Raw genomic sequence first — 16,924 nt, 5'->3', positions numbered from 1 at the left:
ATGAAGCTTTTCCCTCATATTTTCTTCTAAGAATTTTACAGTTTTAGCTCTTCTGTTTGGGCCTTCCGGCCGTCTTGAGTTTGTTTTTGTATGTGGTGGTACATAAGGGTCCAGCTTTATTCCCTTGTATCCAGTTTTTCCAGCATCGTTGAAAAGACTCTTTTGCCCATTAAATGGTCTTAGCACCCTTGCCAAAGATCATTTGAGTACATGTAGGAGGTTTTCCCCTGGGCTTGTCATTAGTGACTTTCACTGTATTTGTATATGATTGGAATTTGCCATGTTTTCACGACTTCTGTGTGATTTTGGTTCTTGTCTCGCTGTCCCACTAGATGAGAAGCTTCTCTAGAACAGTGCTCAGATTTTCTTATTGTTTTGTGTCTTGGTGTTGCCTGGTGGCCTTCTTTTTTATTTATTGGGATTCTCTGACCAATGTAGTCAGGTGTGCATATACCTGAGTGATCTGGTGGGTGGGTCTCCCTTGATCCCTGTTTGAAACTTGCTGCTCTTGGGCCTGTCACAGGCTGGCTTTACAATATCCCAATGACCTGGTGCAGCTAGCCTCCTTCTCCGGCCCATAGGCACCTTGGTGGTGCCCTGCCCGCTGCTTACTTCTCAAGTGTTGAGCAAAGAGGTGAGCCACTAGATAGATGGTGTTGGGAGTATGGGAATGACCACTGGTCTCTGGACCCTCCCCCTGTTATCAGTGGGCCAGTGGCCCGGTGGGGATCACAGTTGGGCTCTGTTTTCAGTGCCCCTTCCTCTGAATCTCCCTCTTTCCAGCTCTAAACTCTGGATCACCTCACATCTCAGTCTTCAGGTGTCTTCTCGATCCACATGTATTTCCAAGGTGAGCTTATCCCAAAAGCTATAAATGCAACCCATCACCTGACAACTTCCAAGTTCAAATCTCCAGACCCAACCATCCCCCTTGTAAGACCATGGTTAAGTGTCGGAGCCTTTTTGAGCCTCAGTTTGCTCATCTGTAAAATGGGGATAAAATGACCTTCCTTATTGCCGTGTCAGTGTTTGGCATACGGTAGGTTTCCAGGAAGTGGAAAGTTTATCTTATTAAGGTTCTGCTATAGGACGCTCCCAAGATCAGTTATATTATCAGATGTCCCTAATAAGGAACATTGGGGAAAAATGAAAACAAGAACTAAACTATGGTAGATCCCAGCATCTCCTGGCTGTTCTGCACACGGGGAAGGCAGCTCAGAGCCACCCCTGGTCACCTCGAAGTGTGAAGTATGTGTACTGTTTGTACTTTTTCTTGTTAGTCTGTTTTTCCAAAGGTTTTCATTTGTCACTTCCTTTTGTCTTCAATCGGTTCAGAGCAGGGATGTTAACAGACTCCAGGATTGTTTTGAGCCATTAAGGACTGAGGTGTTGTTGAGAGACAGTGCTGGTGAGAATGAGCGGGTCAAGGAGCCAATGCCTGGCGCCCGTCTGGGGGGCTTTCAGAGGCAGGCCGCAGTGGCCCAGCCTAGTGCAGCGCCTGCCCTGGAGGGTGGTGGGGGCAGAGCTGGAGGGAGGCCCTCCCAGGACTCTGGGTTACGGGGTCAGCCTTTGAGGAGAACTTTTCTCTTTTTGATCCCCAGGACTCTTGTCCGGGAAACATGCTCTGAGTTTGAAGCCGAGTTGTGGGTAGAATAAAATAGGACGTGGTCGAGCACTCAAGGAAAGGCCTTCTAGTCTGAGGGCACAGGGGCTGCCCACCCCCCGGCTCCGGCAGCGGATGGGCGTGCGGCGTCCCCTTCACTCAGACAGAACTCCCGGGGTCCCCAGTACTCCCACTGCGTCCCCTCGGACCGAGTTTAAAGCCCAAATCCTGGAAGGCCTTTTGTGTCCTCTCCATCATGCTTCTGCCTCCCTCTCGAGTTCAGGACAGCAGACCCCCTATCTGCGGTCTCGCTTTTCATGGGGCCGGTGACCCGTGGACGACCCCCCGTGCAGTGCTCAGGAAGTCGGTGGCAGCCTCGTGCTGTGTTACATGCCTGTGTCACATGCCTGCGTCACTCACCGTGCTCTGTCTCGTCATGGAGGCAGCAGGTCCTTGTCTCCCATCCTTGCAAGAGGAGGGGACAACAGCCCAGGAGGATGATTAGTGAGAGAGAGAGAAGCCACGTCCACATAACTGCTGTTCCAGCATGGGGTCACTGGCCCGTCTCCTTACTGACGCCGGTCGTCTCTTACCATGCCTGGTTTACAGGTTACGCTGTATCATAGGTCAGTGTGTATGGGGAAAAGCATGGCTATGATTCCGTGGTGTCTGCGGTTTTAGGCATCCAGCGGGGTTCTGGGAACATGTCCCCTGCAGATAAGGGGGAATTCCTGTATCACAGAATCCAGTTGGCTCTGCCCCCAAAACATTCTCTGAATCTGATCACGATTCTTCATTCCTGCCACCGTGATCCTCATTAAACCACCAGCATGTCCTGTTTGGTCTACACAAGCATCCCAACTGATCTCCCTGCTCGATCTGGGCCCCTACAGTCCATTCTCTGCATGCTGTTTGAGGGCCCAGGGGGCAGAGCCCAGATCCCCGGAGGGTTACTCTCAGGCCTTGAAACCTAATGGTCTTGGCACTGCTGGTTTTCTGACCTGCGTGGAGCCAGCCACCCCTGTACTTCTCAGCATCTCTCTCTTGTGAAGTGGCAAGGTCTACCTCGTGCCTGTCCCACCGTTGCATTCAGGGAGCGGGTAACCGGTTTCCTGAGGCTCCATCCACAGGTGGAAAGTAATTTTGCCCCAGGTTGGATCATAGCGAACGTCTCACCCATCCCTGATTTAGATGATGTAGATTGTGAGATCTGGATTTTTGAACCTATGGTATTTAGATGAGGTTTTGGACATAGTGCCGATGCTGTAATGGGCTGAGACTTTGGGGAATTTAGGTTGGGGTGAGTATGTACTGCATGAGGGATGGATGTGAATTTGGGGAGCCAGAGGCCAGACTGTAATGGGTTCCATGGTGACCCTCCCCTAAACACATGTCCACATGAAACCTGTGGATGTGACCTTATTTGGAAAAAGGATCTTTGCAGATGTACTGAGGTTAAGAGATGAGATCATTCTGGATTAGTATGGGCCCGAAATCCAATGCCGCATGTCCTTCTAAGTGGAGAGGGAGGAGCGGACAGGGAAGAGAAGGGCTGAGTGAGGGCCGAGCCAATGGGAGCTGCGCTGCCCCATCCTGGAGCTGCCAGAATCTGGAAGGTCCCAGGAGTCTCCCCTAGAGCCTTCAGAACTTCATTTCAGACTTCCGTGAGAGAATACATTCCTTTTGTTTTATGCCACTAATTTCGTGGTAATTGGTTACAGCAGCTACAGAAATCTAGTGTGCTCTCCTTCATCCTTCTGTCCCTCCTTCTGTTTGTCAAATGCCAGGCTTGATTCCACCCCTCTGGGAGCTTTGCGCTGGCTCTTTTCTTTCCTGAAACACCCTTCCTCCAGATCTGTAAATATCTGCCTCCCCTCCACCCCCATCTGGGGGTCCACTCCAAAATCAGCTAGCTACCGAGACTGGCCATCACCAGCACCAGTGTGAATGGCTTCCCTAGCTACTCAGTAGTGTTTGAGGGCTGGAACTTTGTTCTTTAGAGCCAAAGACAGTCCCCATGTCCAAGATGGTCTTTAGTAGATTTGCTGAATGAACAAATGGATGGATGGATGCATAAAAGGCAGTGAAGGACTCTGGTCTTGCAGACCTCATATTTTCTCACCTCGTGAACAGAGGAGAAAATGGGGGGCTCCAGGCCACCAGCAAGCCTATGACAGCGCTCATAGTATACCCTGTGAGACTGTGGGCGTTGGCAAGACCTCTGCCCTTCACTTTTCTATTCTTTCTTCTTCTGGCTGGAGACTCTTTTTCAGGGGGATGGGGTTTCCATCTTGCTTGGTCTCTGGCTGTCCTGTGCCCCCATCACCCACCTGGATGCCAATGGTTGGGCCCAGTGAGCTCATGCTTCCTTTGTCTGCTCCTTGTCCCATCCTGGCCTCTGCCCTTCCCTTTGCTCTTTTCCTTTCTCTTCTTTCCAGTCCAGAGCATCTTGCTTAACAAGTACACAGTGATCAAGGAACATTCTCTCCCAGGCAGTGTGGCTCCCAAGTGGGTGGGCCTCTGTAAGGCACCACTGTTGAACACACACGTGAGTGTTAGATGAACCAACAGGCCCATCAGCCCCAGCAAATAACAACATGGCTGTTTGCAAAGAACGTGTGCATGCTTTTTAGACTTATCTAAACTTGTGCATGCTTATCTAAACTTGTGACTCACCCACCTTCTATCTCCTGGAGAGACCCCAGTCTGGGCAGATGGTTGGGGGTCCTCGGGCCCACATAGAAACCAGTGGCATCTCAGCCTTCCCCATTGGCTCCTAGCCTTGTGGCTGCCCCCTGGGTGGCCCGCCTTGCTTCTGAGCAAATGGGGGAACTGAGGAGGAGGTGGCAGCTGGAGATCCCTCACAAGGTCTGGTGGCATTGCCGGAGGGTCCTGTTAATCCCACCTGGCATGTTCCCAGCCTCTGCTCCCAAGATGGTGAACATGGCAAGTCCGCTCCTGATGGAGACAGGCACACAGGTCCCCGAGGCCAGAGGATTCCTGCCTTCTCCTCTAGAGAAGGGGTTGGTTGGATTCACTTCCCTTTAACATAAACCCTCAACGTGAGAGCACATTCCAAAACCAGCCATTCCTGATTTCCAAATTGCTGGATGTCAGCTCAGTTCAGCAAACTCATTGGATGAGCTTTAGTTGGTTGCCAACACCAGCCAGGTCCTGAGAGAGGCTGAGGATATGAAGGTGATAATGACACGTACCTCACCTTCTCACCTTCAAGGAGTCCCCCCCCCCCCGCTTCTATCACAGGGGACACATCGGGGCAGGGACATGCTACCATAGACAAGGAAGCATGAGAATATGATGGGAAACCTAGATGTGGTGTCACACAGACCTCGATTCTGGCCCAAGACTTTCATTTGTTTTGAGCTTTAGGCCCTAAGGCCAGTTACTTAATCTCTCTGTGCTCAGTTTCCCAGATGGTGACAAGGGATCATAAGAATACCTACTCCATGGTTGACAGGAAGACTAAATGAGATGAGATACAGAAAGAGCTTCGCACGGTGCCCGGCACACAGCGGAGACAACAAATGACCGCTTTTAATCACAATCGACGATTTGTTTATAATTCTGCAGACACCCCCACACCGGGGTTCATATCTGGCCACGTGGAGGGTAAACCGCACCCCTCCCGTGTTTGCATCACTGTTCGTGTTGTGGTGGAAAGCTCTTCCAAATTACATTTGGGGAGCCAAAGTAGCAGTCTTGGTTTTGAGCTGGACTGTCTTCCAGAATCGTCTCCAGACTGTCTCCTGAGGTGCCCCCAAGTCTCCTTGAAGCAGACATGATATATCAAAGTTTTCAACGTTATCAATAATTTCTACACTTGGAAAAAGGAGTGACTCTGGGGTTGCCTTATGGTCCGTGTCTGGGAGTGCCTGGCCTCAGGTTCTGTTGCTGTGTGGTAGTGAGGCGCCCGTGTAGGGGGAAGCAAGGTTCGCAGGGTGAGGGGAATGGAGGGTGGAGGCAGTGCCTTTCCTGGGCGACAGCTGGTTGACACCCAGGCAGCCCTTTGGAATGAACACCCTGCAGCCCAGTCTGGCCACACCCTCACAGATGATCAACCCGCGCTGGGAGGCCCGCCAGCCTTTGCCCAGAGGGAGGCTGAGTGGAAATCCCCAGAACTGATGGTGAGACTGGCCCGGCAGGTGCTTGCAGCTGCTCTCCCATTGGCTGCCTGGACCTGCTCATTTGCATGCGTTCCCTCGTTCCCTCCTCCCTGCTCTCCCTCACCAGCACCGGGGACCTTCTCTGGGGGCTTTCTCTGATTCCCAGGCATGGGTGGACTGCCCCATCCCAACACCTTGAGCTCAGCCTTGCGGCCATTATCACAGCTGTCACCTTGCTTTTGTTGTTGCTCATGCCGTCTCCCCAGCTAAAGGATAAGCTGAACTGAAGGGACGGGGTCCATGAACACAGCGTCTGAGGCCAAGGACGCACTCAGAGTATGTGATGGATAAACAAGGCATGAGCAAGCTTGGGCCACTCCACGCGAGGGGGTCCAAGGTCACCCTCATCAGCAGCAGCACTGCAGCAAAAACATCACCTGTGTAGAGCTGTTAAGATGTGTGTATCATTGCATACATGGTCTCACTTAGAATCCTCCCAACAGCACTGTGAGCCAGCTGGCTGTCACTGCTGTCACCGTTTTTCCAAGGAGGACAGAGATTTGGAGAGCTGCGCAGGGTCTCACAGCCAGTGTGTTGAGTGGCGTCTGAGCCTGAGCTGGGAGGCGGGGGCCCGTGTGTGTAGCTCCCCCGCAGGCGTGCTCCAGTGAGGCTCGGGAGACAATTCAAGTGGTGCAGGACCATGGCATTGACACTTGTCCCATCATGTAAGGCCACTCCCTAGTTCTGCCTTGATCCTGATTGTCTCCGGGACAGTCTCTCTGCAGACAACATACCTTGAACACCTCCTTAATGATGACAAACTTTTTTTTTTTTTTTGCATAAAGAGAAGGGAGCCAAGAGCTGAGAGGCTTTGGCACACAATCATATCTGGTTAGATGTTCGATGAAGGTGTTTTGTGTTTTTGTGTATTTAATTTTATAGTGACTTTCTCTTAATGGCACGTGAGACTGGTTTCCATTTGTGTAACTGACATCATCTCTTTCTAAAGTGAGAATTTTGAGGAGAAAGGTATGGGGTAAAAGATATTAAGTGAGTAGTGGCGGAGGAGTGCCTGGCTCTGGGTGGAAGGGTGTGTGTGAGGGGTCTGCTGCACGGTCTGCAGGCGGTGGTCAGACTTGGCCTCGCCTCTCATCAATGCCCATCACCCTACAGACCGCAGGCACCCTACCCCTTCATCACAGCTGTCTGGCTTTGTGCTCTAGTGGCTGCCACCTCTTCCTTCATCTGCTCGGCAAGTCACAGGCTTCTGAAGTGCAAAGACTGTCGCATTTCTGTGTGCCCCCAGGCACCAAGCACACTGCTCCCTGGTTGCTGGTGACTGATGGTCTCATATCTTGTACTGCAATCCCATGACATCATACTGCAATCCCATGACATCATACTGCAATCTCATGACATCATACTGCAATCCCATGACATCATACTGCAATCCCATGACATCATACTGCAATCCCATGACATCATACTGCAATCCCATGACATCATACTGCAATCCCATGACATCATACTGCAATCCCATGACATCATACTGCAATCCCATGACATCATACTGCAATCCCATGACATCATACTGCAATCCCATGACATCATACTGCAATCTCATGACATCATACTGCAATCTCATGACATCATACTGCAATCCCATGACATCATACTGCAATCCCATGACATCATACTGCAATCCCATGACAGTACCTGGCTTGAGCCCTGGGCATGAATTAACCGCTTATTCACACATTTGAGAAAAAAGGCCAGCACGACTCAGAATTTTCCTGTTATCAGCACCTCTTGCTTGGCATCTCGTTCCTTCTGGGGCTGTGGTGGCCACAGCAGGAGTGGGGACAACTGCTCTACCCCCCCCGGGGAAATTTGGGCTGCCATTGTTGGGGAACATGGGACGGGATGCAAGCAGTAGTGACCTTTTTAGAAAAAATGAAGTGTAACCAGCTCTGGCAAAATGTGTACATATTTATGTCTTGGTTTCTTGTGTGAAACAATAAGCCCGTAGTGATAGTGATGACCAGTTAGAAAATAGTGGTGCTGTAAGTGAAAGAAGACTGGCGTTGTCCTAAAACATAGAGACTTGGCTGTCCGGATGCAGGTCCGATTCAGGTGGGGCTTGATTCAGCGCCTCAGAGGATGTCACCTGGACCTGATTCTCTCAGTCTCGCTCACCTCTGTCTTCTGTGGTGTTGCTTTCAACGTTAGTCTCCACGGCGGGGGGATGATGGTTTTTCTTCTCGGAAGCCAAGGCAAACATTGTCTGACATGTCACTGGCTCTGATGGGGTGCTGTGCCCATCCCTCAACAAATTATAGAGTCAAACAGGCTGGAATTAAATTCTGACCACCCCCCCTGCAGCTATGTGACCTTTGGCCAGTCATTTCCCCTCCCTGAGTCTCATCTGTGCAATGGGAATAATGATGGCACCCGCTGGGTTGGGGGATGGGGATTTAAATGAGAGAATGGAGGGGAGACATGGGTACGCCCCTGGAGCATCTACTAAGTGTCAGGTACTGGGGCCACGGCAGTGATCAGGGAGACTTGGTCAGTGCCTTCTAGCAATGTCATGGATGTGGGGGGCAGACACTCACTGGATCTACCCAGAAACAGGCATTTTGTCCCAAGTCTGAAGAATGTTGTAAAGGATCAGCCCTGGGTCTTTCCAGCCTTAGAGGCCAGGAGAGTGAACCAGCCTTGGTCTGGGGTCTAAGAGAGGTCAGGTGACGCTGAGACGAGTCGCTCTCGCTGTCGCTGGGCCGCACCGTGTCCATCCCGCACGCGGTTCCCTCTGTCTGGAACACTCGGCCGTCTTTGTGCAGGCTGACCTCCGTCAGCTGCCTGGGTCTCGGCTAACCTCCCTCTGCACTCTGTTCAAAATGCGGCCCCTCGCCCTGCCCTCCTTGTCACTGTCTAGCTCTCCCTTCCTGCATTGTTCCTCATGGCACTTGTCCCAACCCCCAGTTACACTAGTTAATTATTTGTGGTTTTATTGCTTATTGTCTTGCCCGCCAATTGCATGTGGGCATCACGGGGGGCGTGGCCCTTGCTCACAGTGCCAGCAGCAGGGTCTGGGATAGAGTCTGGCTCCTCCTGATGGGGGCCCAACAGAAAGTGAGTGAATACAGGAGCAAACTTCGAACCTTTAAATGTGTTCTCTCTGTGCTACCAGTTGACATCCCTGGAAACTAAGAGTTGAATCTTAAGGTTAAAAAAAAGTCCCATGATTTCCTTCTTCCCCCAGCCATTCCTGCGTTCGGGCAGGAGAGCTGACTGCTCTCTGGCCCTGGGAAGGTATCAGGTCAAACCCTGCCGTCTGTGCATTTCGGAACTTGAGTTATGATTTCCAGACCCCATGGCGTTGCTCTTTTGTTTAACTGGTGTCCTGCTGGGGGGCTTCGCTTGTCTTTTAGAAAAGAAATCTTGCCTAGACGAGAAAATGTGGAGCTCATTAAAAACCCAGATTGTGAAATTTCTTTCAGAAGGAAATGCATCTGAGCTACAACCAGGAGGTTCTGAGGAATCCCTTCCTTGTTCTAACTTCTGAAAGTTCTGGAATAGGGGAATCCCGAGTAGGATTCTGTCCTGCCCTTCCCCACTCTTTGACCGTCCCCCTCTTTTATGCCGTGTGTTTTCACTTCTCTCCCGCGCTTTGTTTCTGTCCTTCTCCCCCAAGTCTGGACGGTCCCCACGTGTGAGGGAGACTGAGATGGGGAGGAACCGGGAGGGACACACCACGGAATGTAGGCAAACCTAAGAGATCTTTTTTCTCTGACCCTGGGAACAAAAGCTTAAATATTTCCATGTAAAGGAAAGGAGTGAGCCGCGTGAGGAAGCCCTCCGCAGACCTCAGTGACAGCGAGCCAGCCGTACCCCGCAAATCCCTGTTTCCGACTGCTGCGGGTTCCGACGTTTTGCCACTTCGGTTTGGGGCCCAAATTCCCGTTCAAGGCAGCCAAGCTATACAGATTCGTCTGGATCAAGGTGCCATTTCATGCATGTTGTAGGATTCCAGCCCCTGCATGGACTAGGTTTTAATGGGCCCAGTTCTTTACAGCCTCCTTACCATGCCCTCGACCCCATACGCTTGCTGTGCCCCCAAGGCCCAAGAGCTTGGCCGTGGGAGTTGCTTTGGCCAATGGGATGTTCTCAGATGCGGTATGGACAGAGGCCTGAGAAAGTTCCGTGTGTTCTCTCTCTGGAGCCCCTCCCACTGCCATGGGAAGGACGCGCCTGGGCTGACCTGCTGGAGGACGAGAAACGAGCAGAGCTGAGTCATTTCTTCATCCTGCCCAAAGTCAACCTGGATCCCCCAGCAGCCAGCTGATTGCCAGCGAGCCCGGCAAGATCTCTGAGCTGCTTAGCCAACAAATGCTCTCACTCACTGTCGTTACGGTTTGGGGGATGTCAGTGATGCACACTATTGTGGCAGTAGATAACAAATACACCCCCCTCCCAAAAGACTTCCCATCTATCAGGAGAGAAAAGTACGTGTACAATTACAACCGCAACCACGACTACGGCTGGGTAACATGTATTCAATGCTTATCGACTTTGTGTCAGGCCCTACCTTCAATACTTTACGTACGCTCTCTCATTTAATCCATACAGTGACCCACTAGGTAGTTACTACCATTATCGACATTTCAAAGATAAAAAAATGTAAGGCTCAGAGAAGTGAAGTGACTTGGCCATGGTCACACAGCTAGCAAGGGTGGGTTAGTCAGGATTTCCATCCAGATCTGTTTGGCTTCAAAGCCCGTGAATGTTACCATTATGCTTTACTACAACTCTGTAGAGGCCATACGAGGTTGTGAGAGAGCCAGAAGGTATTTCCTTTAAACAAGGAATCAGGTAGAACTTTCTAGAAGGGGTAGCATTTGGGTTTTGAAGTGGCTTTGGACAGGATTCATGCAGAGGTGGAGGGAATGGAGGAGTGGTTTTGTGAATATTTTTATTCTGCAAACAGATCAAGCTAACATGTGATAGCTGCTGAAAGCAAGTCTCCCAAATCCAGTGACTGGTTGCATTTGGCGGACACAGGAAATCACCATGTTGGGAGCTCTAGAAGGATACCCTTTGTGAAAAATTCCTCTGATAAGAGTCAAGGCTACTTCACGGTAGGTAAAACAGGCAGGTATGCTGCGCGTGTTGACTTAACTTGCCCCAAAGCATCTCTCCCATGAATCTGCGAGGATGCCTGACATTCCCACCTTTGGGAGGCATGGAAGGCGCCCGCTAAAGGCACACATGTTGGAGATAAGTGGAGAGGGCGTGTGCATGTGAGTGGTCTGGCTGGGAGCCCCTGGGGGGTGGGAAAGGCATGAGCTGGAGGCGTCACTGAAGGAAAACCTGAAAGGCAGGCCCTGAAGTGTAGGACAGAGATCCCCAAACTCCACCTGCTTCCCCTGAGGGCTGATGCTGTGGAAGACGGAGCCTCTGCGCCCTTCCCTCAGGAACTGGTCCCTCTGTGGCATGTTGCCTTCCAGGCAGCCGCGAGGCTCCGGGCTGGCGTCCCATCTGATGGCGTCTAACATGCTGGTTCAGGGTTGGGACGGCCCTCCCTCCCCTCCACACCGCGTCATTCCTGCTGCCACCAGAAATGGTTTTGCAAGAGCGCTCGTGTCTTGCCTGCGAGAAGTGTGGAACCTCAGATTTTCTGGACAAGGTTTAAACATTTATTTTGGTAGCACTTCCCATCCCCTGACCAGGTCAACCGGCATGCCTGCCCTGCTGCTGTTCTTGAGACAACTGCCAGCAGATGAGTCTTTCACCAGCTGAAACCGTGACCCCTTACCGCTGCACCAGCCGCCGTCACAGGAAGTTGAGCCAAAACACCAGGATGTTTTTGACTGCAGGCGGCAGAAATCTCATCTGAACTGGCTCAAGCAAAGATGAGAATGTTCTTAGGGTGGGTGGACATGAAAAGTCCAGGGTGCCATGTCGGATCCAGGGGCTCAATGCTTAGTCTCAGCTCCCTGCTGCTGCTTTCTACCTCCGCTCTGTATTGGACGGACTTTTCCCTCATGGTGACAAGATGGCTGCCAGCACCTTCATGCTTCCCTCTGGTCCTCTCAGCAGCTCCATGGAAAGACATTCAGAGTCCCAGAACCGAATGTCATTGCTCTGATGGGGCCAAGCTTGGCTCACAGCTCCGTCCTCCAACAAATCATTGTATTCAAGGTTGTGTTAATTTCCTTCAGCTGCTGTAATTAACTACCACAAACTCAATGGTTTAAAACCACGTAAATTTATTATTTTATAATTCTGGAGGTCTGCCTATTTTAAAGGTGATACGATGCTCTGGTTAGTCCACAGACATAAGCCTGGCCCCGGAGCCCCACACAAGCTTCACAAAGTGTGGGGAGACGTAGTTTCTCAAGGGAAGATAGAGTCCAGACCTGGAGGAACAGGATGTTGAAGGAGGTAGCAACAGCAAACATGGGAGAAACTCTGGAGCTCTTGTCAACGGTTTTTGCTAGACTCACTGTCAGATTCTTTTTTTGGGATCAACCCAATTTCTTTTAGCCCTTCAACACATGTAATTGGCAGGGCTGAAGTTTGGAATGCATTGTGATAATTTTATTTCATTGGGAACTTTGTATGCAATTTATGTCACTCTTCAAGTGAGGAATTTGGAGCCTCGTACCTCCTGCAGCGCGTCTTACAATGAGCCCCATGCTGACGCGGAGGCGCACAGCTAGCACTTGGATAACATAGCCAAGCACTTAATTATCTGGTTTCTGAGCAAGTCCAGGGTTCCGCTGGGGTAGGTTGGGTGGGAGGAAGAAACTCCAGGATAATGGAAAAGTACATAATGTATTATGTTACTCTTACTTAAATCCCCTAAATTTAAAAGAAAACAATCTTCAAAAGAGTCACAAAGCACATGAAGAGGCAACTTGAGGCGATGCTTATCTGGATAAATCACAGTATTCTTAACGGCTGGATTTTGAATCAAAATTTAAGTGAGAGGTACAAAGATACAGCTGCACATCTGCCCCCTTGGAAGAAGTGGCTGGAAAATAAAGAGAACGACCCTGCCATGCACTTGGCCGAGGCCCTCAAGTGTCCCGGCACGTCTCTCCTCGGCCGGGTGCGTTTGATGGCAGAGACAGTGAAGGGTGAGAAGAAGGAGGAGTGAGGCCGCTTACTATCCACTGCAGAGGGGCTGTGGTCTTTCAAGTGACCTGGCATCAGCGATTATGGGAATAAGGAAGCTAGACAGATGGAGAGGTGAGCACTCATCAACGATACACAGAAGAAAACGAGTATCATCTCAGACCCAGGGTCTGGGTTTGAGGGGCAGCTGCCTAGTGGTTAGGAACCTTGACCCTGGAATTGGATAATTCTGAATTTGAGTCCTGACTTTGGCACTTTAATAGCTGTGAGACCATGGACCGGTCACTTTTGAGCCTCTATAACTGTTAACCTTATTTTATTTTATTTATTATTTTATTTTATTTATTTTATTTATTTGACAGAGAGAGAGACAGCCAGCGAGAGAGGGAACACAAGCAGGGGGAGTGGGAGAGGAAGAAGCAGGCTCCCAGCGGAGGAGCCCGATGTGGGGCTCAATCCCAGGACTCTGGGATCACACCCTGAGCCGAAGGCAGACACTTAACAACTGAGCCACCCAGGTGCCCCTGTTAACCTTTTCTTGTCTAGAAAGGGGATAATGATAGCACAAGATTTTTTTGAGTTGTTACGAGGGCAAAACAATGATTAAAACTCTCACCGTCAGCTCACCATTGAATCATATGAACCGTCTGTTTCCTTTGCACACTGCACAGACTGAAGCCCAGGAGGACTGGTAGTGTTCAGCCCAAATTTTTTCCTTCGAAAGTGTCAGAATTCCAAAAAAAAGCTTAAACAAAAAAGACATTATGAGCTATTACAAATGAAAAGTGTAGGGATAATGTGGATTTCAGGCCCAGATGGATCCAGGGCCTCAAAACAGGACACCAGCCCAGTCTCTCCAGCTCTTGACTCCCCTTTCCCCCACGTTGGGTCCGTCTGCAGGCAGGGTCTTTCTTCACGGTGGCAAAGTGGCGACCAGTAGCTTTAGGTACATTTCCTTTCTTCTCCACAACCCCGGTGAATAGAGCACTTCTTTCTCAAGTGTTCTAGCAAAAGTCCTGAGTCCTTGCCCAGCCCTGAACTGAGCCCTGGGGCCAAGCAGACAGGATCTTTGGATTGGCCAGATCCCAGTCACAAGCCTACCTTGGAGTCCCAGACCCACTGACCACATGGACAAGGATGGGTGGGTCCTCAAAGAAGAACCAAAGTGCTGTGACCAAGAGGCAGGGAGGGGCTGCTGCGTGGACAAAAATAACCTGTGTTTCCCACAGCGGCCTTCGAAAGTCGTGGCTAAGGAATCAATCACGCTCCATGAAGTGAGCAAACAATCCAAGAGAAACAGGAGGAGGGCGCTGAGACGACTCCTGATTTTCTCAAGTCCTCCTTGCTCCGCACACCCAACCAGCTGGATCGGACCACGAGAGCACGGGAGCAAAGCCCCCGGATTTCCCGAGGCAGCACCATCATGTGGAAAGGTACATCCTCCTGTGTCTTTTGGCCCTTTTCCCTGTTATAAGAAAAGTGATTTGGATTTCCAAAGTTCCTCTGTACCTTCAAGTTGCCAAAATAGATATCGTATGTTTTATTCATTTCCACAGATTCTTTTAGGAGCTACTTTCAAGAATGATGAGATTTCCCCTTCCCAGTGCAAGGAACAGCTCTCTGCTCCTATCCACTGACCTCAGTCAAAACGCTCTGTCCCTCATCCTCCTTCCCCCGTCCTCCCTCCGCTCCTCTACTCCCTCTCCCCTCCATCTTGCCCCTCTTCCTTGCCTAGTTTAATGACCTCTTTCCAGACTGCAGTTATGGGCAAACCAGCTTTGTGACTTTTGCCGTCTCCAAAACACCTTTACAATGACTACTTCATATTTTGATTCAGGTTACTTTTTAAAAAATTAAATAAATTAATAAGTTATTTAGAAAAGAACTCTGTTCACCACACACAGAAAACCAGTACCGGGGCGCCTGGGTGGCACAGCGGTTAGGCGTCTGCCTTCGGCTCAGGGCGTGGTTCCGGCGTTATGGGATCGAGCCCCACATCAGGCTCCTCCGCTAGGAGCCTGCTTCTTCCTCTCCCACTCCCCCTGCTTGTGTTCCCTCTCTCGCTGGCTGTCTCTATCTCTGTCGAATAAATAAATAAAATCTTAAAAAAAAAAAAAAAAAAAAAGAAAACCAGTACCACTTGCCATAAATAAAAGATAAATATAAAATTAAATGCAATGAAAACGATCTTTACAAAATCCCAACTACAACAACAAGAACAACAAGATTCAACACCGGGCAAAGAACTTGAACAGACATTTCTCCGAGGAAGACGTACGGAAGGCCGATAAGCACATGAAAAGATGCTCGACATCATTCATCATGTGGGAAATGCAAATCAAAACTACAATGAGGCGCTCATCATTCACACTCATCAGGACGGTTACTGTCAAAAAATAAAAAAATTAAAGAAATAAGTGTTGCTGAGAACGTGGAGAAGAAGGAACCTTCGTGCACTGTTGGCAGGAACACAAAATGGTGCCTCTGTGGTGAACAGTATGGAGGGTCCTCAAGAAATCAAAACCAGAATTACCATGCCGTCCAGCAACTCTGCTTCTGGGTATAAACCCAGAAGGACTGAAAGAAGGCTCTGGAAGAGATGTGCACACAGCCGTGTTCATAGCCGTCTTCTTCACGACAGCTAAAACATGGAAGCAACACAGTGCCCATCGATGGAGGATGAGCAAGGTGTGGTCTGAACCCACAAGGGGATCCTATTCGGCCTTAAATGGGAGGGACATTCTCACACCTGCTACAAGAGGAGTGAACCTTGAGGACATCATGTGAAGTGAAACAAGCCAGACACAAAAGGCTGTGCCGCTGCAGGGAGGGGGACACGGGGAGTGGGTGTTTAATAGGGACAGAGTTTCAGTCTTACAAGATGCAAGGGCGTCTGTCTGTGGGGAGGGGTCGCGGTGGCGGCTGGGCAACAGCGCAAACTCACGTAACAGCCCTGACCTGTGCACTAAGGTTAAGGGTAACGTGACGTCATACATATTGTAGCACGATGTAAAAAAGAGAGAGAATGAGAGAAAGAAATCCTATCTGGATTCTGTAGCCTGCCCGAGGCCTCCAACCCTGTGGCCTGTGTCTCTCAGCACGAAAAGCAAGACTATATGAGAGTCCTTGCAGACATTCCCGATCCAGGAGCTCTCCTGGCAGCGGTCAGAAGGAGAGCTCGTGGTGTTGAACGTCACGGCGAGTACCCGCTCAAATCGTGGGCTCCAGTTGCTGAGCCGGCTGAAGACCAGGTAAAATTCTACCCCCACTGACTATCTGGCCGACTCTCGTCTCTTTTCTCAGCTCCGGTCTCGGCACCCTGTATCCTGGGCTCTCTGTCCCAGGTTTCCGGCTCTCAACTACATGCGGAGACTCTAAGGGGCTGCTCTCTCGCAGTGTGGGTGTCTCCCAGCGCGCCCACCCAGGTGTGCTGGTTTTGGTCCGAGCTGTGGACAGCAGCGGACTCCGTGTCTGAGCAGCTCTGACACCTCCTGTGTCTGGGCACCCCCGAAAACCACCTTCTACCCCTTTTCTCTCTTTAGCTCGTTCGCGCACTTTCTCTTTCTCCAGACATCCGTCAGTCCAGGCCGTCTTACTCTGTAGGTGATGGGCATTTTACTTCTAAGGGAAGGGATAATGATGAAGAGGTCCAGGTTCTAGCCCAGGTGGAACAGAAGATAATCCCAGTCTTGGGGGTTTTTCTAATTTTCAAAGCACGGAGCACAAAGAAATGAAGCAGAGCCCCCTACGGAGCTTGTGTCCTGCTTGGTGACGAATCACGAAGGATAATGTCTTCCACGTCCCACTCCTTGATGTGGACTCGAGGACTGGGCAGGACGGAAGGGGCGGGGGCGGCCTAGAGAAACTTCCCCATCAGCCCCGTGCTGGGGGCTTGCCAGCCTTCTGCCTCGCGTGGCGTTGTGACGAATTACCCAGCACTGACTGGTGCAGACCACCCTCCATGGCGCTCGTGGGTTCCGTGGGTCAGCCTCCGGCCGGGCCACATGGAAGGGGGCCGCTGGTGCTGAGCGGGAGTCTGGGCGGCTGGGGCTCC

This window comes from Ursus arctos, unplaced genomic scaffold (assembly GCF_023065955.2).
Source record: "Ursus arctos isolate Adak ecotype North America unplaced genomic scaffold, UrsArc2.0 scaffold_16, whole genome shotgun sequence".
Classification (NCBI taxonomy): Eukaryota; Metazoa; Chordata; class Mammalia; order Carnivora; family Ursidae; genus Ursus; species Ursus arctos.
Note: the sequence above shows the minus strand (reverse complement) of the source record.